This window comes from Herpailurus yagouaroundi, unplaced genomic scaffold (assembly GCF_014898765.1).
Source record: "Herpailurus yagouaroundi ecotype Mexico unplaced genomic scaffold, PumYag 139, whole genome shotgun sequence".
Classification (NCBI taxonomy): Eukaryota; Metazoa; Chordata; class Mammalia; order Carnivora; family Felidae; genus Herpailurus; species Herpailurus yagouaroundi.
The window spans coordinates 38,469,396-38,493,302 of record NW_024412394.1 but is presented as its reverse complement, the minus strand read 5'-3'; the positions used below and the strand labels follow the sequence as shown (position 1 = coordinate 38,493,302).

At 40.4% G+C, this 23,907-nt stretch overlaps 1 protein-coding gene across 1 annotated transcript in view; it reads right to left on the bottom strand.

The window, feature by feature from the left end:
• The window catches only part of MEI4 (meiotic double-stranded break formation protein 4), a 211,033-nt gene that overhangs the window by 157,487 nt on the left and 29,639 nt on the right, over positions 1-23,907 (bottom strand). The window lies entirely within an intron of this gene.

Genomic DNA, 23,907 nt, shown 5'->3' with positions numbered 1-23,907 from the left:
CATGGTGTGTTCTTATGCTATAACCCAGAGATGGACTGATTCTTTAAACCCTGATTCCAGTTCTCTGTGAAACCTTCCCTGCTCTGCCCAGAGCAGATGAAAATCACTCCCCATCTGGGCTATCATGTACCATAAACATACTTCTATCACTGCATTCATCAACTTGTTCTGAGTATATGAGTGACTCCCTGTTGGAAGGGAGAGAGTCCTGAGGGCAGACAGAGTTTAATAATCTAGGAATTTCTGTTGCTTGATGCCTGCCCTCCTACATAGTTGGTGGGTGAATACTTGTTTAATACATATATTAACAAAAAGCGAAATCAAGTAGCATCTCTTCAAATGTACTGAAATGTCATCACAGACATACAGAACTTGTCACTACCGACTAGGACTTCTTAGTATTAACAGTCACTCACACGTACTGATGAATTGAACTTAAAAGTAGTGTTTACGCCACCTGGTGGTCAAATAGAAAATGCTATTTTAAAGTACCACGCAATTCTGAAATGACGGTGTTTCACTTGTTACCATGAGCGCTGGGTGTTTCATGTAAGGGATGAATCACTAAATTCTACTCCTGAAACCAATATTATACTATATGTTAACCAACTTGAATTTAAATAAAAATGTGGAAGATAAAAATGAAAAAAAATGTCTTCCGCCTTTGGAAGGATGTATTTTGGCATACTAAAAAGCATATTTGAGGGGCGCCTGGGTGGCGCAGTCGGTTAAGCGTCCGACTTCAGCCAGGTCACGATCTCGCGGTCCGTGAGTTCGAGCCCCGCGTCAGGCTCTGGGCTGATGGCTCAGAGCCTGGAGCCTGTTTCCGTGTCTCCCTCTCTCTCTGCCCCTCCCCCGTTCATGCTCTGTCTCTCTCTGTCCCAAAAATAAATGAACGTTGAAAAAAAAAAAAAGCATATTTGAGAAATGCTGACCCAAAAAATGCGTGCAGTTTGGTTTCAGCCCACTGTAGCAGCTGGCACCATAATTCCAGTTTTGAATGCACCAAGAGAGACAGCAATGTCAAATGCATGAAATGACAAGCTAATGGAATGATTGGGCTTAACAGAATTGTATCCACTGCATCAGGCTCATGAAACAAAACAGTGTGTTTATGTGTCAGCTTGGTCCAGAACTACTTGACAGTACATTGCCTCCCACGTTCAGTGCTCAGACCCTGAGCTTTCCTGGTTGTCCCCATCCCTCTCTCCCAAGCCAGCCTCTCAGTTTGCCAATTTAAACCTTCCTCATTGTTGTCGTTGGCTTTCTCTTCATGTTCTAAATTCCTGGAGGTCACCACCTTTCCTAGAGCCTCAAAGGAATCTCTTGGGCAGATGATTCACAAATTTCTATCTCTAATCCTACCTCCTCTCCCAAGCTCAAGTCCCTGTGTATTTCAACATGACTTGGTCTCAGCACTTTAAACCACATATGCCCAAAATAAACCACATCCTTCACTTACACTTGGTCCAATTCCCTGATAACACCGCTACCATGGTCTGTCTCCAACGTTTGAAACCTAAGGGTCAACTGTGACTTCTTCCTTGACCCCCCTCATATATATCTCACGGACAAATAATATTGATTCTGCCTCACCCTTCTGTTTCTTAGATTCACTACATCTGTTCCCATTTTAGGGCCTTTGTATTAAATATTCCCTCTGCCTGTGATGCTCTCCCCCCACCGAACCCCAATTTTCTCAAGGCGGATTCCTTGCTATCATTCAAAGGTCTCTTAAAATGTCACTTCTGCAGAGAAGCCTTAGGTGACCACCCAATCTAAAAATGTCACCAGAGCAGTGTCTGTCACATTTCTGTTTTAATTCTCCAAATCTCACTTGCCACCGCCTGATCATTTCCTGCCAGTATAATCTGTCTCACCCACAAGAATGTACACAGTATGTCAGTCTTGGACTACCTGATTTACCGCCATAGCCCACAGCCTGGAGTACGGAGTGAGAGCTCAACAGATATTTACTCAGTCAATAAAAACCGTTTTTTATATCACCTCTTTTTCCCCATGCCAAAATAATTACATGTAAGACGTGGGCCAGGACTGTGATGTTCCTGTCTCCAACTTCTCCCTCTTCCAAACAACCCTAAACACGATGCCCAATTATTGTGTCCAAATAACATATGCCTCACATCACCTAAATGCACCACTTTGAGAAAGCATACTGCTTGGCACATGCATAGCACACACCCAATAAATGCTACTTTTTCTTCTCTTTTCCTGCTGGAAAATCTCCAAAGGCTCCTTGCTTCCTACCGAACAAAGAATGTTTTCCACTGGCTGTCACACCTCTTCTTAATAGGCTCCAACCTAGTTTTTCATCTTATTTTCCAGAACACCTCTTCATGCTCTGTATGCCATAGTCAAATTAGACCATTTGCCAGCAGATTCCTGTGTCTGTGCTTTACACTGTTCCCTCTTGCCTGAAATTCCCTCATATCCATAGCTTTCTAAATCTTACCCATCCTTCAAAGTCAGCAACACCCTCAAAAAAGACTTTGAAAAGTCCTTTCTCTAAGGCAAACACTCTCTATTCTATACATTAGTATCTTTCTCTGGGCCATAGTTTCATTGGGTATCATTAGTGATGTGGTCTTGCTCCCAATAGACTCTGTAAGCCCATGGACAGGACATAGACCTTATATCTCCTTACATTCTCCACATTGTTTGTGCTGAACAGCTACAGAATAAAAAGGGACTGAATAAATGAACAACAGACTTTCTCTAACAGAAAAGGATTTTTAGGACAAAATTAGAAGCTGATAAGAAAATGCAATTTCTTCTTGGATTCAGTTATTTGGGGGGCAAAGATAGCAATGTAGGTAAAAAAGCATAGTCCTAATTTCATTTTCTAACAAACAGCAAATACCATGGTGAGAGACCATGAACACACATATAAAAGCCCTACAGAATAACATCAAGCCCCTGAAAATACAACCCTCTACCAAATGAACCGATGAATCCACCTGCATAACTTCCATCCATCAGTGTGAGGATGTCATGAATGTCATGCAGAATTGGTAAAAACAATACAATCACTGACATCAGCAATACACCACATTCATTGGCCTCCCAATGCTGTGAATGCCCCATGACACAGCTCTCTACAATCTAGCCCTAATTACCTTTCCTGCTGAGATCACACACATCTCCAATCTCTCCTGACCAAGTCTCTTTCCAAAAGAATTTGCCTGAATCTATTTTCCACCAAGCCCTTGATGCCACTGCTTTGACTTCAGCTCTTCACCATAGAGTTTCAACAGTTCACATCTGTACTGCTGAGATGTTACCTTCAAGCTGGCTCGGTCCCCCAAGCTCACCCTGCTAGACAGCTGAGGCTGGCATTCATTTCCAGTGATGTGCCCACTTCACTCTCTTTATCAAAAATCAGAAGCACTGAGATCTTTTACACAGTACAATTTTTCCCAACCTATATCACCATAAGGGGAACATATTAAAATTAAGTATTCCTAGGCACAATAAATCAGTGTTTCCAGGAGAGGGCTCCAGGAACTTGTAGCTTAAATAAACATCTCAAGGGAGTCTTATAATTGGGTAAGTCTCAAAAACACTGCTCTGCACTACTCTCAAACTTAGGCACTCAGCCTGCTTCATGTGTATCTTGCTGGGCTACAGTTCTCCTACTTATAAGATCTTACACTGGTGGTTTTCAACCTTCCCTGCACATTAAAGTGACTTTGGGAACATTTCAAAACTCCAGTGCCAGGCCACATCCCATTCTAAGTACCATGCCAGAATCTCAGGGGTCTATCCCAGATGTCAATATTGTTTTTAAAGCTCCCCAGGTGATTCTAGTGTGAGAATCACTATCTTAGATTAATTTATATTTGTTCTGATTTCTCCAGATAGCAGAGAACTGGACTGTGGCCCATTCCTTCATGCCATTGCCATTTCCATCTTCAAGTCTCCCAGAAATATCCATTTCCAATTCTTTATGTGTTCATGTTTAATTCACATTTAATCTTTCAGAGTTCAGCTGGAATCCCACTCCCTTTTCAGGGTCATCTTTGCCACTGCATCTCCTATTTTGCAAAAGTAGAGCCTTCTATTTTCTAGCTGTCTCCTTCTCACCTTATCTAAGCCAGCATCACGTCCCTTCTGGACCACAGCCTTGGACTCCTACCCGGAAGTCTGCTTCCCCTCCCACTTACATTCTCCACACAGCAACTGCAGCAAAAAGTTCAGAGCTCCTGTTTCATGCTCACCAAAGGATTCCCACTGTGCCTAAAGGCCTACCCACTGGAGCAAGCCCTGCGTCGTCAGCACCCCCGCCCTCTCTCTGGTCTCATCTCACTCACTGTGCTCTCTTTCTGCTCACTTAACGCGCAAGCTAGTTCCCGCCTCAGGGGCCACTCAGATGATGCTGCTCCTTCAGGAGTCAGCTCAAACACCTCCTTCTCCATCAGGTCTCTCGGATCACCCAGTCTGTTAGTAGCCCTGCCCCATCCCCAGGCTCTCCATCACTCCAACCTGCTGTATATATTTTTTTTCCACAGCTTTTAACACTCCCCAAACTTTTCCTGCTTATCAGTTTACTTGTTATTGTCTGCCTACTCCACAGGAGTATCGATTCTGTTTCTTCATTCTTTTTCACCACAACCTCTAGAAATCACAGCTTCTGAGGAAATGAATCACTAACGAATGAGTGACCATGAATAAATATAACCCAAAACGAAACTGTATACATCATATGTGGTTCTTTATATGTGTCCATCTCAGATCTTGCCTCTCCAACCGGACAGTAAACTCACAATAGGTAGCAAATAAACTTCTTTTTTTCCAATCTTGAAAGTCAAGCACAGTACTGAGCAAATATCACACATTTAAGCACTTACTTGTTGATTATTTTGGGCTATTTTAGAAGATCTTCAATATTGGATTGAAAGAAAAAGATAAGTGTTTTTTTCTTTTTAATGTTTATCTTTGACAGAGAGAGACAGACAGCACATGAGCAGAGGAGCGGCAGAGAGGGAGACACAGAATCTGAAACAGGCTCCAGGCTCCAAGCTGTCAGCACAGAGCCCAACACGGGGTTCAAACTCACAGACAGCGAGATCATCACCTGAGCCAAAGTCGGATGCTCAACCGACTGAGCCACCCAGGCACCCTGATAACTGTTTTTTTTAAACTGTCTTTCAGTGTCCTACAGTCTTTTGACCCACAGGCATCCACACCTAAATGATAATGTGTACTATATCACACCCAAACAAACACAATACGAAGTCTCTCATCCTAATTCACCCTCCAATTTTTTCACGTTTCAATTCCATTCTCTAAATTACACCCATCTTATAAAGTACCATCCAACTTGTAAATCCATGATTGTAGGCTTTGCCTGTTTGTGGCCACTGAATTGCCTGGTAGAGTGTCAAGCCCATTTTTGTCTGACCGATGTACATCTGTGCAGATCAAGCAGAGAGAGATCTCAATCAGGTAACTGCTACAGGGATGGTCCAAGCCTCAGCTGCATCTCTAGAAATAAGGCCTTCCTCTGACTAGAACATTTTTTAAAGCCTTCTTTGTATAGGCCTGTGGTTACAGTCTTTGGTTTCAAGATTTTATTATTATGTACATATGACATATCAAAGCCAGTCCTTGAAATCTAGGTTTTGTTCAAAAGCTATCAAAAAGTTGGGCACCTGGACGGCTCAGTCAATTAAGCTTCCAACTTCGGCTCAGGTCATGATCTTACAGTTTGTGAATTTAAGTCCTGCATCAGGCTCTGTGCTGACAGCTCAGAGCCTGGAGCCTGCTTCAGATTCTGTGTCTCCCTCTCTCTCTGCCCGTCCCATGCTCATGTTCTGTCTGTCTCTCTCTCTCTCTCTCTCTCTCTCTCTCTCTCTCTCTCTCTGTCTCTCAGAAACAAATAAAAACATTTTAAAAAGCTATCAAAAAGTCACTCTGCACTACTAAAACCAATGTTTAAAACCTTCCTGACAATCACAAATACTAAGGAAATTGCTTTCTATGAACCAGAGGAAAAGAAAACACAAAATTTAGGTAATCGCAGTTATTTTGCTAGTATCACTTAAAATAATATTTTATTTATACCCATTGTGGGGCAATACTACCTTCCAACATCACTTTCTTATTTATTTCAGAATCAATAACAGTTCAGTCTGTCCCCAGGTAAATGCGAAACATATATCTTCAAATAACTTAGGCTTCCCTAATTCTTAGGATACAGACAACATTTATAAAATCCCCTTTAATCTTCAGTTCTGGTGACTAAAGATAATGTTTCTCCAAAGTGCTGAAAATTATAATAACAAGCCATGGTACAAGCCTGTCATCCTACAAGTGCCTTTCAAAGCCTTGATGTATTTACCTATTATCTCCCCAGGGTGCTAGCAGTTCCCATAAAGTCTATTAACCCAGGTGAGGGGATCCTGCTCCAAGACCCTCACTGACCCTTGCAGGGCTCAGAAATCACCACTCCTTTTCATACAAAGATGTCACTCCAAGAGGAATCTGATAAGGGATCTTGCAGGTACCAAAAAGAAATTATAAAATGTTGGCTCATTAAATGCACATTCCCTTTCTCTCCCAAAATGCAAAATCCTTTTTGACCTGATCATCAGCAATTTCTGCTAAGTGAATGTTATAATAGCATTATAAGAAAAGCATTGTAAAAGCTCAGAGGTGAAGATTATTCCATTGTAGAACCACATACATGACCCTTTTCTCTAAAAAATCACAAGACTTGAAAATATTGATAATACCTTTAAGCCGACAGACAATCCAGAAATAGAAAAATACTGTAACTGGCCAATTTTGAATCTAGGAATGAGATGCCTTTCATTTCACCACGGAATACAACATTTGATGGATGACAGAATAGCTCATCATATGCTTTAAGTATATGAACTAATTACCAGCTTGTTATGAAGACCAAGAATCAGTCACGTGGCACTGTTTGGAGACATACACATTTCCATAGCAAACATTCTCTTTTAAAAGTATAGTCTATCTGTCAGTAAATCCCCAAATGACAACTTTGTAAGAACATATGGATGTGGCCAAAAGTCATATACTTAATTCCATAGAATCTGTTCTTTAGCAGAAGGAGACAAAGCAAAACTATTCTTAATTCCGAAAAAAGAGGCATAGCCAGAGACAGCTTGGTAGTCAATTATCACACTGCCAATTATGATTAAAATATATTCTTGTGAGTAGTAAAAAGGAGAGCTCAAAGTCAATTTTCTGAAGACACCACATTGCTAACCAAGCAAAACTCATTTCCACTGATAGTCCTGAAAGTAAAGTCCATTCTCAGAGGTTCTGGTTTTCATAACTTGTGAGGCCAAGTTACAGAGCAGGACAACACAGCTTTGGTATTATGGTCCATTCATTCATCACTTATTGTAAAACTCAGTGGCCTAGGAAATTAAGTAAACTTGACCAAAGAGCAACATAATCTCTTAACATTAAAAATGAAATTAAGACACATTTTTTTTTCAGGGAGAAAATAAACCACACTAAATATATTCTGCCTTGCCAGAATAGATGATTCCACAGAACATATGCTGTATTCGATGCTGCAATATAAAGGCACTGGAATAAGGGCTGAGAGGACTCACATGGTAAATAAGAACATATGGATATAGCCAAAAGTCATAGACCTAACTGTCATGCACCCTACGATCAAAGAACTAAGAAAAAGGCAAGCCAACAAATACCTCTGCTACACGGCAAAAGGTATTAGTGTCAAGCAGAGGTACCGAGGTAGAGGGGATTTGTTATAGAAACACAAAGGAATTAGTTCAAACTGGGGGAAAACCTGAAAGATTCCATAGAATACGAAGAGTCAAGGGATTGACGACAGTGCTTTCATTAGGGAGGCCTTTCCTACCAGGAAGGTGTGTGAGCAAAGGTAAAGCGACAGTGGTCTGAGCAGTGGCTGGAGCAGAAGGAAAGCAGAGGCATCCAAGAGTACGGTACGGGGCTGAGAAAAGATTCCGAGTTCACAGTGGCAAAGAACTTGAATGCAACCTGCTCCTAGACAACAGAAAACTATCCACTGCTTAAAACATTATCTAAACTATCTTAGAAGAAATTGCAGAGGCAAATAAATAAATAAATAAATAAATAAATAAATAAATAAGGTGTGTGACAGATAACCTATAGAGAAACCTCTTCAAACAGTCAAGGAAGGAGTGATGACATTTTCCTGATGAAAGAAAAATCACAGGGTTCATTGTGGAAGGAGAACACATCGAATTATATGACTGAGAAATCAAAACAGGACAGAAATCAGATTAGAACTTTTTGTAACAATATAGAGACAGAGTAGAGAATGAAAATCAAGTTTCATTAATGTATCTCTCAAAATAATTAAACAGAGTAGCAGCTGAATTCCTACAAAATTTTCTAAGCAGTTTACTGAAAGAAATCAGGCTGCCAGGCCTGAGGACCTTCCACGTTTCCTACTGGACTGGAACTGAGAAAAGTTTTACTACTGGAAAGAAAAAAACCTTAAACACCCTTAAACCTTTGTTCTTTTCTTTCCTACTAGTAGAATCTGCTAAACCAGATAGATCCAGGTCTTTGCAAGACAGATTTAAATAATAAAATTCTCATGTCCAAAGGAAAAAAAAAATAGGTTCGTCTGCTGGTAAGCAATCAATGGCAATTCCGAGCAGACTACCAAGGCCAAGGAGGAAGGAAATGTATTTACTTTTTGTCCTTGCATCAGGAAGCTTGGTGCCAAGCATTCCCCATTAACCTTGATTGCCCATCTTTATCCTTCTCATCATCATCCTCGTTTTATAGAGGAGAAAAGTGTGTTTCATGTGAGATCTGTGATTTGCTTAAAAGAACTTAGTTAATGTTGGTGGAGCTGATATTCTACCCAGATTCATCTAACTCCAACCCTCTTGCTCTTCCCAATGAGCAATCTACCTCCAGAGTTTGCCCTCAGCAACCCTTCCCACCATCAATAACACCTCTGTGCCCTCTGTTGGATCGTTCTTCCCTCATTTACGATTGTGCATTCTTAAAATAATTGTTGAATATCTCCTGCATGCTTGACCTTGATGATGAGCATTCATTAGTGCATTAAATTGTTATATGTTAAGTATGGTGCTCTAGGCATCACCCTTTCTTTATTCAAACGTGTGTCAGTATGGATGTTACAATCACATCATTTCTATTTTCCTCCAAGATGCCTTCTGGTAAACAAATAACTCCATGATATTCATGCCATAAATACTGTACTACTTCCCAATAAATGTAGAAAATTTTAAATAGTTGGAGAAAAAAAGAGTATTTACTATGGAACTATTTAAAAAAATATTTTCTTAGTTATCTGAGAAATTTTAATAGCTGAGAATTCTTGGTAAAGTTAACACTGTTAACAAAATCCTAAATTACGACCATGCTGCCACAGGGCTTATAGTGTAACAACTAAGGGGTGTGTTTGTGTGTAAAAGCAAGTGCCCTGTTACTTAAATATTTACTGACAAATCACACAGTAGAAAACATCTCTGCATCTATGGATATAGGATTTCTCAGAAAAGTCTCAAAAGTATTGCCAATAAGATTTTATAGCCTACTTATACAAGAAGTCACTTATTACACGTGAGTTGACCTTTCTCCAGAGGCTTTTTGACTCATCACAGGCTGCTAAGTATTACTACTAACTCAAGGACTCTGAACAGTAATGAAATAATGGCAATCACATAAGGAGATCCATTTTACAAGTGCACCACAACCTGTTCAATAAGCTACCTACTATAATAAACAAATAATACTGAAGGAAGAACAGAGATACAATTGTTCCCTAATTTTTAAAAACAAATGCCTTATGACATTGCTTTTACAGGGTAAAAGGAGCTATCTGCTACTATTTACACTTACAGGAGAAGAAAAAAAATGGATTGGAACAAATGCCAGTTTTCACTTTATAGTTGCTCACTATTCACACAAAAAGGCTTGAGATGCCCACCCAGGACCCAACTTCAAACCCATCCATGTTGCGAGCATACTCAAACATGTATGAAGACAACTAAACGGTCCTTCCCCCAGCTGCCCACAGACCCACCGTCCCCTCTCACCGGTGTCAGGACATTAATGTAGACTAATTTTATAGTCAGATGTTTCCCCCCAGTGGGCCAAAAGCAGTGTCTTCTACTCTAATAAAGATTTGCAGGGGCGCCTGGGTGGCGCAGTCGGTTAAGCGTCCTACTTCAGCCAGGTCACGATCTCGCAGTCCGTGAGTTCGAGCCCTGCGTCAGGCTCTGGGCTGATGGCTCGGAACCTGGAGCCTGTTTCCGATTCTGTGTCTCCCTCTCTCTCTGCCCCTCCCCCGTTCATGCTCTGTCTCTCTGTGTCCCAAAAGTAAAAATAAAAACGTTGAAAAAAAAAAAAAAAAGATTTGCAGCATACCACAGAGATAGCCCTAGTGAAATAAGGGTATTAAAACTAGGTAGGATTAACAATGAAATCGGGTAATACGAACATTTGAGTTAAATATAGAATATAAAAATTTGCCTTAGAGACGTCTGGGTGGTTTAGTCAGTTAGGCGTCCGACTCTGGATGTCGGCTCAGGTCATGATCTTACGATTCATGAGTTCAAGCCCTGAGTCGGGCTCAGTGCTCACAGTGAAGAGCCTGCTTGGGATTCTCCCTCCCTCTTTCTCTGCCGCTCCCCTGCTGGTGTGTGTGCTGGTGTGTGTGTGTGTGTGTGTGTGTGTGTGTGTGTGTGTGTGTATGTGCGTGCGCATGCACGTGCGCACGCATGAGCGTGTGCTCTCTCTTTCAAAATAAATAAACATTAAAAAGGTAATAATAATAAAAAATAAAAGTTTGCCCACACCAGTGGTTCTCAATCCTGAGGGTACTTTAGAATAACCTAGAGATTGCTAAAGAATACTGATGCTTCAATCCAATCCACAGAGATTATGATATAATTGGCCTGGGGGGGAAACCCAGGCATCAGGATTTTTAAGAGCCCCTCAGGCGATTCTAAGGCACAGGCAGGGTTCAGGGCCACTGTCTGAAACTCTAGCCTCACGTCTACAAAGAAGGCAAAGTCTTTCAGAAAGACACTTTAAAAAAAAAAAAAAAATTTTAAATTTAAAGTTGCAAATCTGACTAATGGTACTTTTCTTTTTCACATGGGCCTATAGGTACAAAAGGCCTAGATTCATATGGCATTTGCTGTTAAAAAGGTAAGTGAGCGGTTAAGTTTGTTATCACTGTGTTCACCATCACAGACGTCTGTACACGAAGCACTTCTTTAAAGAAAAATTTCAGAGGAACTGGAAAAGTACAGATCACTGAAGCATACAGTTCTCCAGGTCCGGGTCCTGCTGTATCTCTCGCCCCATCAGACATCAGAGAGCGGCACAGCCACACAAAGCAGCTCACCAGCGTGGACTTGGCCTACTTTGGACTGACTCCTGCTTGGAAATTACCGATATGATGAGACACCTTGCGGTTCACAGGATAAACACTTCATAAAGTACACAGGTAGAAGTAACTTCAGAGTTATTAAAGGCACAATTATTAGCAAAACAGTTTATTAAAATATGCAAAATATCATCTAATTTGTATGACCTGGGTTGAAGAATAAGGTCACTTTTTCCTGTTACTGGAGTATCAATGGAAAGGAGAAAGGGGCCTAAATTCTGTATATTCTGCTTTATTGATGAATTAGAAAAACTTCAAATACAATAAAAAGTATGTAGAAGGATCAGAAGCATTGTTCAAATTTTTATCAGTTACTTCTACACCACTGTGGTTAGTTGTCAAACTGATATAAAATGTTGACATTTTGTATGTCTTATATTGCATTTTACATAGAAAACCTGACCTTAGGTCACAAAAATTATTTCTGCTACAAATATTTACAAGCCTAACCAGTAGTGATAAATCAAATATCAAGCCCAGAAACATCTTTGAAAAACCACTGTGTGAAAGATCTTGCTGAATCAAGCACCAAGGGAGGGCACAAAAGCAACTTAGTCTTTGTTCTTCATGTGACTTATTAATTAAAAGAGTAATGCAGAATTGTTACAGCTAGGCTTCTGCAAGCATGAAGAACCAGCTTTCTCTGGAAGCAATCTTTCCCTTCTTTATTTCAAAGTGTAAAACTTGGCAGACATGGTCTGAATGTATTAAAGACACATAGGCAATCCTTCTCTCTGACTCCGAGAGAAATGGGAGAGACTGAAAACAAGAAAAATTATCACATGCTCACTATAAAATAATTGATGATGGGAAACAATGGATTCACTGAATAGTTGAGAGCGGCTCACAACCTGGGTCTCCCTCACAGCCCACATACCCCACAGCTGAGTGCTCTCTGATGTATTTTTTTTTTCATGCTAACTCTAAGAAATGCTTGCAAGCAGTTTAAATTTTAAAATTCACATAAATGAGGTTTCCAAAACAGGAGACCTGAGTGAAAAGACCACCATCTCCCTGCAGTATAAGGAAAGCATAATGAGGCTCCTCCTGGTAATGAGCCCTCCCACATAAATGATAGAAGAGCTAAGGGTGGTCCCCCGTGCAGCCCCTCCCCTACACATATTCACTCCCCAAGCGCAGTACTTTGCTGCTGGTTTTCTGCCACTTTCACTGAGACCCTTGCTTTGTCTTCATATTCAATTTAGGAATTCATTCAAATTCATTTTGTACTGAAGTTAGCTATTTACTTCTCAGTATGACCAAGAATATAATGCAAGTGTGTGTGTTTATTGTTCCACAGACATGATACGAGACTTTAGTTAAGAGTAAATGTGTTTTGTCTTATTGCCTGGAAAACGCTAGCATTCATTTGCTGCAATACAGTTCTTTTTAGCTATGTTACTTTATGTACTTTTTAAGGATTGGTAAAATAGTATAATCAGAATTTAAGGCTTTCTACTGAATTTTAGGATAAAGCATCCTACATTTTCTGATCCTAAAATTTTCCTCTACAAGATGTATTCAAAATTACTTAAAACAGATATTAAAAAGGATGTTTCCCCTGCAAAAAAGGGGAGGGGCTATCTTACACAAATGCACATCTTATATACCAGGATATCTGTATCCAGAATCTTCTATGATAGCACATACCAGCGCTTATGAGGATGGGATGAGGGAAGTAAGGATGGAGGGAGGGAAAGAAGGGCAAGGGGATAAAGAAGGAAGAGAGAAGTTCTCCTACATCAAAAATCAAGAGTATACATTCCTTGGATTCCTATTATATTTATACACATATTTCACTGAACAGTATGGAACAGTATGAAACACAGTTGTTAGAATGATGTCAAGGTTACTAGTTTTTGTTTGTTCATTTTCTCTAATTTCTACTATCTGTCAGAGCTCCTTCAGGCTCTCAGTGAACACTTTCTCAATTCTTGGGTGACCAGGGCCAAATATTATCTATTGGTATTAAGAAATCTTTCAGAGGCTAGCCTACAAATCCCTCTTGATTTATCACTTACATGTTTTGAACAGGGGATGAATAGGTTTCTACTGACCCATTTTCCGGAGAGGTCTTATTATGTTCCCTGAACATATATTTCACTTTAATTTATTTAAACCAGGGGTTCTCAAACTTCGGTTTTCATCAGAATCAGCTGGAGGGTCTGTTAAGCCACAGGTCGCTGGGCTCTACCCCAGAGTTTCTGATTACGGTAAGCAAAGGGTGGGACTGAGAATCTGCATTTTTAACAAGGTCTCACCTGATACTGATGGAGCTGGCCTGGGGACCACACTTTGAGAACCACCAGTTTAAGAAAACACCTCAAAGTACTAGAAAAGCACTGTTCCAGAATTTTACAAGAATTCCACTCCATTTACTATCTGTTTGACCTTTGGCAAGTTACTTAATTCTGCTTTCCTCATTTAATTTTCTACAACAGAGGCACCAGGTGGAGATGACTGAGACAAGAGTTGAAGCAGCAGGCAAAGAAATGCGAGAATGAAAATCCAAAAGCAGTTTGAAACAGCAACAACGAAACAGTGGGACAGATTTGAGACTAAGGGACGCTGGAGGAGGAGAAGGGAACAAAAATGAACTTTACATGACAGCTGCCAGGAATGAACTCAGCAAAAACACGAATCAAGGGGCACCTACTCCTACCTTCAAAAGAGTCTCAGAAGAAGAAATGTTGGCCCCTTCTTGAGGTCCAGGGCCGGGCCCAACACTTGTGCTCCATATTTCTTCTGGGATTCGGGTCCCAAGCCCTTGTGATTCCTTTACTGTCCTCTTCCTATCAACTCTTCCACTGTCCCCTCTCTACTAATTCCTTCCTACCAAGGTACCAGTGTGCTGATGTCTTTTCTATGTTAACAATAAAAAACTTTCTCTCTACTTTGCCCCCTCTCCAGCTACCAACCTACCTCTTCTCCTTCTCTTCACAAACAAACTCCACCCCAAAATAGTCCACAGTCCTTTGCTACTCAAACTCTAGTCCTCAGACCAGCACTATCAACATCACCTGAGAGATTATCAGAACTGTAGAATCTCAAGCCTTCTCCCATTTACCTTATTTACCCAGTTTCCGTCTTGCTTTGATAATGAAATTGATATTACTCCATTAATTTTCCCAGTCTAAACAACAGTCTGCGGTCATCTAACTGGATTCTACTCACTCCACAATGAATTTATTGTAAAAAATAAATTTCAAGATGTCTAGGGTCAAAATATTAAATTCAGAATCCTCAATGATACCTTTAGATTTCTAACAGAATCTACAAAATCAAATCCAGAGAAACAGCAGGGCTTCCCCCTGCAAAAAATAAACAGACAAAACCTGCAAAAAATAAACATAATCCTAACTATAAGGGCCAGATTAAAGTTTACCACAGGTTAAACTATTCAAAAAAATTACATTGAAAAAGATCCTGGAGTTCAAAGGTATTTTGAACAGTTTCAGCTTTTGCTCCATAGATGAGAAGACAGAATTCTCACTCTCCATTTCTCCAGTTCTGGTCAAACTATCTATGCACACATGGCTCCCTCAAAGGTAGGAGCCCTGACACTCACCCTACCTTAGTGAGTATCTCCTTCCCTAGGATGCTTTGGTCTTGCTCTCCTGATCCTTCTCCAGCACTATAGTGGTTTTGTAGATACCCAGAAATGACAAATCAGCCAGGCCCCTTTGTTCCAGGTAATAACACTCACATAAACCATGTCTAAACTTATTCATTCAACAAATATCCCCAAGTTCCCCCACCCAGCCGCCCACCACCTCATGCCAGGCATTGTGCTAACCCTACAAATACAGCAGTGATGAGAAAAAGCACACTCCTGCAAGCATGGGCTTTAGGTCCTACAGGGAAGACAGGCTGCCTAAACAATTACAATTTGGCTCACAAATGCTGTGAAAAGTACAGAATAGTATAGTCCCCTAGCAGGAGAATCTAATCTAGTCTAAGGAGGCAGTCAGCAAAGGCAGAAAGGGTATTAAAACTACATCAGAAAAAAAGAATATCTCACAACCAGACAAAAAGGATTGGAAGAACATATCCTACAGAGAGAAACAACACGTGTAAAAGCCTAGAACTGAAAGAGAACAAGGTGGATTCGAGTAAAGTGAAAGAAATTTTGCACGTTTCAGTGCAGAATGTCGAGGACATAGTGATGACAGATTGGGCTAGAGAAGAAAGCAAGCGCCAAATAGTGGAGAAAGTTGCAGCCTATTTTAAGAGCTGTAGATTTAACCTGAAGTAAATGAGAAGACTTGAGTCTGGGCTGCAATCTAGCTTTGAAAGTGGCAAGGCTACAACTCTAAACATGGAGTCTAACTGGGATAAATCAGACAGGACCAAGGTCGTGGCACTGGACTGGAGAGAAGTAGAAAGAATCCAGAGATACAAAGTAGAGTCGCCCTAATTAGGGGATTACCTGGACATTCACGATACCTCCCTGGAATGCAGCTCAGACAAAGAAGATGGTTGTGACACACAGTGAGATTCAGAGCCTCATACGAGGAAGAGCAGGGCTGATGATGTCCACCTGGAACACTGCCCTCACCTGAGCCCAGCGTCCGGAGCTCCTTGTTTCTTTCAGGCCCAGGCCTTCCCTGGTACTCCTGTGGCCCTTCCTGCTCCCCCTCTCCACCCCCATTCCTATGGGAGCCAGCTCTTGTGATAACTGAGATGTTTACATGTCTAAAGGATTGCCTTGTCACTACTAAAGCCATTTACTATATTCCGAGCTTTTTTTAACCTTAATTTCTCTGTATGTTGATGGTCTCTAATATCAGAAGATTAATTCAATTTTTATGTAATGAGTAAAGCATCTCTGATGTGTAATTATAAATGTACTTTATTTTGGAGGCTCTCATTAGAATCCATATTAAATTAGAGGCACATTTTCTAACATTCATGTACATTATGCATGTATGTTTCAAATAAACTGCAATTTTAAGAAAATTTCCATTATATTTGATAATTTATATCCTAAAAGCCTATGTAAAAACTAAGATGAGAAATACTTATGCATTCATTTTCCATGCTCTTTCAGCATCCGTAAAACAGTGAATGCCCCAACATATAAACACTGAGCTCCAAAACCATGACTGGATGTCAGTTATTTGTGATGTCTCCTCAGTATGTGGTTTGGGACAGGGTGGCATGGAACAGAGGCTGAGTAAGCCGGGACCAGAAAAGTAGCAGCAATCAGGAGACAAAGACAAGCTCCGTGCTGGGTCTGGCAAAGTGCACACAGGTCACTATGATGTCCAGCCCCTTCCTGACCCCTCATCAACACCAATGTAGCTAAAAGCCTTTTCCTGAATCCAGGCTCATACAACATGAGAAGTAGGAGCTGGGGCAGGTAATGGGAGTACTGAGGATTGGATCCTCAGAGTATAAAGCAGTAAAGGGGACAACAGACCAGGGGGTGGGAAAACTTAAGCATTGTCAGCTAGAGGGAAGGGAAGCTTCTAAAGCCATCTAGTCAGTCAGTTGTTTCCCAGGACCCCAAACTTAGAAAAGCTAAGTCCAACTGAAAATAATAGTGCTGCTGAGCACACCACCACCACCCACCCCCAAACACTCTAGATATGAGCTCTGCATTCAGTGAACATTTACTAAATAAACATGGAAATCAATGAACTGATCTGGTTTCATTGTCTCTCGCTTTCTTTTCACTATAGCCATCTGCTCATCCAGGGCCTATCCCTCATCTATGAAGACAAAATTGTAGGGGGGAGTGGGGCGCCTTGGTGGCTGTGTCGGTTGAGCATCCGACTTCGGCTCAGGTCATGATCTCACAGTTCATGGGTTTGAGCCCCGCATCAGGCTCTGTGCTGATAGCCCAGAGCCTGGAGCCTGCTTCAGATTCTGTGTCTCCTCCTCTCTCTGCCCCTCCCGTGCCCATGCTCTATCTCTCTCTGTCTCTCTCCTGGGTGGTTCAGTTGGTTAAGTGACTGACTTCAGTTCAGGTCAAGATCTTGCGGTCCATGGGTTCGAGCCCCGAGTTGGGCTCTGTGCTGACAGCTCAGAGCCTGGAGCCTGTTTTGGATTCTGTGTCTCCCTCTCTCTCTCTGCCTCTCCCCAGCTCATGTTCTGTCTCTGTCTCTCGAAAATAAACATTAAAAAAATTTTAATTATAGGGGAAAAAGCATATACCTGACACTTCATCTATCTACTTCCCTCACATGAATGCCAAATTACTGTATAATTGCAACTGCCCAGATTCCCCTTGCTTGTCCCACCTTCAAGCACACATATACACACTCAAGTTTTAATCCTAATGTGCTCATTGAAGTTCAATGCCATTTATCCCACTAATAAGGCCCTGCCCCTGCTACTATGTCCTCTTCAATCCCTAGTCAACAATTAAGAACACCCACTAATGCCTGTTAGCAGCCAGTCTCTATGCTCTGGGTCTCCCTCACTTACCTACTCAGACACATGAAATTCTTGCCAACGTTATGAAGCCATCTTTAACAGGAAGCTGTTGTAGAACAAAGAACATAGTTTTTCTCACTCATTTCCTCCCCTATAGATCAAGAAGACTCTCAGCTAAAGAAAAAGTAGCACTGGTCTAATTTATTCATGACCTCCACCCCTTCTCCACTCTACAAATTAGGATGTGCTCAGATACAAGGAAGGAAACACATAGACACAATGGACTAAACCCTTGTTTGTCTTTTTAAACATTCCTAATAAAGTAATCCTAGCGTTGCTTTGATTGCTTAGCAATGTCAGGAAGGACCCAGGTTCTTTTCACCCAACTATTTCACTATCCTCAATGTGCTGGCATAAATTTCTCAATATTGCCTCACAGTTGCAAACTGGCTACCACAGATCCAGGCTCCGTATCTTCAATTGGCAGTGCCGCATACAGGAAACAAGTGGCTGACATAAAAAAAAAAAAATTTAATTGCTCTCTTTCATGAGGCTTAGTCTCTTCATACAAAGAGGCAAATCTTTATCAAAAGCTCAGAAGATTGCTTTTTACCTTTCACTGGCCCCTGCCCAACCTTAGAACAATATTGACAAAACAAATCTAAGCCCTTCGTGGATTAACCCACTGGGAATAAGCACATCTCTTCAAAACAAAATTGGAGTGCTTTAGGAAGGAAGCAGAAAGCTAAATATTGAGTAGACAACTAACTGCACCTGCCACACATCACCCAAAATGATTTTGGGAAATGTGTCAATGGATTATCTGGGCTTCTTTGATCCTTCCTCCCTTCCTTCCTCCCACTACTAAGGAGCATTTAAGTAAAATTACAATGTAGCAGAATTCTAAGAACAAGTTCTATTTATCCCTTCTGTGTACAGCCTGTGTATTATTATGTTTAATAAATATAATAAAGAAGTATATCTCTCTCTAAGAAGCTGTGGGAAAATAAATCAGAATAAAGACATAGCTGAGCTCCCAAAATGCTGGATAAACTATATCATACTTTCTTATTTGTTTACTTTGCCATTTCAGCTCTGCTTTATTGAATTCTGGGTTGCTCAGTTGTTTCAATGGATAGTTGATGTTATAAATTAAGTTCCCCAGCCTCTGTCAATCTGTCAAGAAGCATCCCATTCAACATTTATTGAGGGACTGCTGTCTCTAAACACTTGAGAACAGTTGCATATGTAAAGCAATCCTGAAAATCCCAATCAACAATATTTGATAATCTAAATATATCTAGGAGTGCCTGAGTGGCTCAGTGGGTTCAGCGTTCGACTTCAGCTCAGGTTATGATCTAATGGTTTGTGAGTTCAATCCCCTCTTTGTGCTTTCTGCTGTCAGCGCGGGGGGCCTGCTTCAGATCCTGTCTTTCTCTCTCTCTCTCTCTCTCTCTCTCTCTCTCTCTCTCTGCCCCTCCCCAGTTCATGTTTTCAAAAATAAATAAAAATGTTAAAAAATTATAAATATACCTATAATATAGTTTTGAATCTCAGGTATGGAGTTTTCTTAGAGTAAGTTACATCAGTCTTTCAAATTATATGTCTTTATCTTTTTTAATGTTTATTTATTTTCGACAGAGAGAGAGACAGAGCATGAGCAGGGGAGGGGCAGAGAGAGATGGAGACACAGAATCCGAAGCAGGCTCCAGGCTCCAAGCTGTCAGCATAGAGCCTGACGCGGGGCTCCAACTCAATAACTGTGAGATCATGACCTGAGCCGAAGTAGGACACTTAACCGACTGAGCCACCCAGGTGCCCCTCAAATTATGTATCTTTAAATAACAGCTGTGTTCCTTTTTTATTTTCCTATCAACCTAATACCCCCCTTTGTTAGGTTTTGTTCCTTCCCCTTTAATAGCGACTCTATTTATCTGAATCCATCTATTTATTCTTCATTTTTCAAGTTTAAGCTAACAGATGGAGAGACAAGTTACTTCCAAACATCTGTGTGGAAACACTTTACCTATAGCTCCTGCTGCGAGTAAAACTGATTTTAATTGTAAGGTAGTTGAAGATTTCTCTCACAGGCATTGTAAGTGAAAGTTTTCAGTGTGAGAACAAGTTCTCACCTAGGTTCTCACTGTCAGGCATACTCATGTTCCAAACAAATCATGCACACCACTAGAGCAGCGGTATAAACAGACCCTTGACGGTAAACAACGGTTTTTTTTTTAATATTTTTTTTCTTAACGTTTATTTATTTTTGAGACAGAGAGAGACAGAGCATGAACGGGGGAGGGGCAGAGAGAGAGGGGGACACAGAATCGGAAACAGGCTCCAGGCTCTGAGCCATCAGCCCAGAGCCCGACGCGGGGCTCGAACTCACGGACCGTGAGATTGTGACCCGGGCTGAAGTCGGACGCTTAACCGACTGAACCACCCAGGCGCCCCTAAACAACGGTTTTGATATCACAGATGTTCTTAAGAGTCTGTTTAAGATTACTGGAAATGTTTGTGTGCCATTCTATTAATCATATAACTGCACATAAAATAATTAAGAATATTGATTGTGTTTGCATTCACTGAGTACAAAGAGCCCATTACCTAGAAAGACTCTAGAGAGACTAAAATGTGGCTATAAATTCTATAACACTATTTTCACTCACATAATAATGAGATTTTAGTAACATCTGTGTATTAGGTTAGCAGATTTTCCTGATAATACCCAAAAGTAAAGTTAGTGAGTACCCTATTCCCCACAGCAATCATGTGTAATACACCTACTAATGTGTAGTCATTAGGTGACATTCCTAACGGGACAGTCATATTCTTTTCATGGCTCGTTTTCCCATGCCCACCCCTGGAATGTTGGGACCCACAACGCCCCCAACCTCCCAGCTCCGTCCTCCCTGCAAGTCTCATCCTTGGCTGAGACTTCAACTATTACTTAAATGTCAGTGGATCCTAAGTCTATGTTTGTATTTCCAGCCTGTTCATCATCCCCTTTGACTCTAAGAACCATCCTTCCACCTTCCTTCTACATAATCCCTATATATTCAGGAACTAGCGTATACTCAGACAAACCTTAACTCCACATTTTATCCTATAAACTTATTTCTGTGTTCACTTTCAAGATTCAAAGCATTGCAATTCAATAAACGGGGATTGGAGACCTCACTATCCCAAATGCCTCCATGTCCCTAATCACTCTCTGACATCATTTACAAATATCTGAAGTGTCTACTCTGAAATCGTTTCTAAATGTCTCACCTCCTTTCAGTTCTATCATGGATCGATTCCAATTCATCATTCTTCATATGGGTTTTGGTAAAATGTTTAAAACTGGTATCCTTCCCTCGAATCATTGCTATGACCAGAAACACCTTCTTTGCTCCATGGCCATGTGACAAATATTTATTGAGCACCTACTGTGTATCAGGCTTTGGGGTGGGTATTTAGTAGAGGGTGCTCAGCAAATCAAAGACCCACTCCTCATTGAACTTAAACTTTAGTTCAGGAGATAAGGCACCAACTAGGTAAACAAACAAATAGTCCACAGGGGATGTTTGGGTAAAAAAAAAAAAAAAAAAAAAAAAAAAAAAAAAAACTAGTGGGGAATGCTATGTGTATAGAGTGATCATTGAGGAGGTGTCATTTCAATTTTTTAAATTTTTTTTAATGTTTATTTTTGAGCGAGACAGAGAGAGAGAGAGAGAGAGTGTTACAGAGCATGAGTGGGAGAGAGGCAGAGAGAGAGGGAGACACAGAATCCAAAGCTGTCAGCACAGAGCCTGACATGGGGCTCAAACTCATGAACCTGAGATCATGACCTGAGATGAATTTGGACGCTTAACCAACTGAGCCAACTAGGCACCCCCAGGAGGTGTTATTTAGAATAAGACCTCTAGGAAGGGAAGAAGCCAGTCACAAAGAGAGTCAAAGAGACAAACATAACAAAGGTCCAAGGCTGGAAGGAAGCCCATGGTAACTAGGGCCTAATGTATGGGACATATGGTTGTATGGGACAAGGTGGGAGAGGTAAATAGAGGTGAAATCACCCACAGCATCACAGGCCATGATCGTAAGTCTGAATCTAATGTGAAGCATGATTGGAAGCCAGGGAGAAGTTTTCAGCAAGGGAGTCATATGATCTGGTTTACATTCTTTAAAAATCACCAGAATTGTTTCCCAGTCCCAATACAAGGGTCAATTCTGTGCATCAAAAAAGTTGTATGGCTCCTGATGAATGGAGTAACCACAGGTTCCAGCTTGCTCAAGTGAGTCCTGGTTTCTGCCTGTTGTCCCAGTGTAATTATTAAGAGTTTCCTGCTTTCAACTCTCACAAGGGTGGTAGGGAGACCATAAATCGCACAGTCAACTTACTATAGGGAATAAAATAAAACAATCCTTGGGTTGACATTCAAGGCCCTTCTGAACCTGGTCCCAATTCACCTCTCTTCCTTTCTCCTACATGGTGTTCTGGCCACTTCTGAAATGTAATGCTGCAAGTATCCTAAAAAGGCAAGTATCCTGCCTTTAATTATGTTCCTGCCTGTTGCTGCACATTCTGTGACCACTGACTAGTAGATAGATCCTTGAGGGCCAGACCTGAGAAGTCTTTCCAAAAACCAGGCAGAATGAATGGCTTCCTCCTCTGTGCTTTGTCAATATCTTTATTAAAATATTTATCATACTGAGTAAATTATTTAAAGGTCCATTTTCCTGCAAGAATTGTAGGTACTCAATGGTAGGACAGCACCTTAAGTGGTTTTTTTTGGGTCCTCACCACTCACTGCATACTGGTCCATTGCTGGTCCTTGATATATGACTGCTGGATGAATTATTTAATATAAGTGTAACATAACATACATAGCAAAATGATAAGGTTGAGTAATGAGATTTTAAAATTTTTTTATCCAGTAAACTTAAAACATTACTGCCTTCAATCTACATTACTTTCATTCTCCAACTCCACCCCAATGTCTAATGTAGCCCCATTCATTAGGAAGTAACAACAAACTTTTAATGAACAACTACAAATAAAAACATCTTTATAGGGCAAGAAGAAGTCTAGTTTTAGAAAACTAACCAATTTCTAAATAATTGTGAAGATTAAATAAAACAGAATTGGTATAACCACTGTAGAAAATGGTATGGGGTTTCCTCAAAAAATTAAAAATAGAAATATTATATGATTTAGTAGTTCCACTGTTGGATATTTACCCGGAGAAAATGAAAACTTAGCAAGAAAAGATATATGTACCTCTATGGTTTTTTTCAAGTTTTTATCTAAATTCTAATATATGTATATATATATATATATATATATATATATATATATATATATATGGTTATGGTAAAATTGCTTTCAGGTGTGGAATTTAGTGATTCATCACTTACATATAACCCCTATGTTTATTGCAGCATCATTTACAATAGCTATGAAATGGAAGCAACCTAAGTGTACATCAATAGACAAATGTGTAAGGAAAATGTTATACACACACACACACAGAAAGAGAGAGAGAGAGGAGAGAGAGAGAGAAATATTATACAGCCACAAAAAGGATGAGATCATGTCATCTGAGGTATGATACTACCCTAGAAGGTATATCCTAGGGCTTTATACCACCCCCCCCAGGGTATTATATAAGTGAAATAAGTCAGACTGAGAAAGTAATTACCATCTGATTCCTCTCATCAATAGAATCTTAAAAAAAAAAAAAAAAGAATAAACAAACAAAAAGCAGAATCAGACACTTGACAACAAACTGATAGTTGCCAGAGGGAAGGGGTCCAGGAGACTAGGTAAAGTGAGTGAAAAGGGAGGGAGATACTGGCCTCTGATATGCATTAAGTCACAGAAATAAAAGACACAGCATAAGGAATAGAGTTGATAATATTGTAATAGCAATATAACAGGAGAGATGATGGCTATACTTATGGTGAGCACAGCATAACACATAGAGCTATGGAATCACCGAACTGTACATCTGAAACTAATGTAACATTGTGTGCCAACTATACTCAATTTATTTATTTATTTATTTATTTATTTATTTATTTATTTATTTATT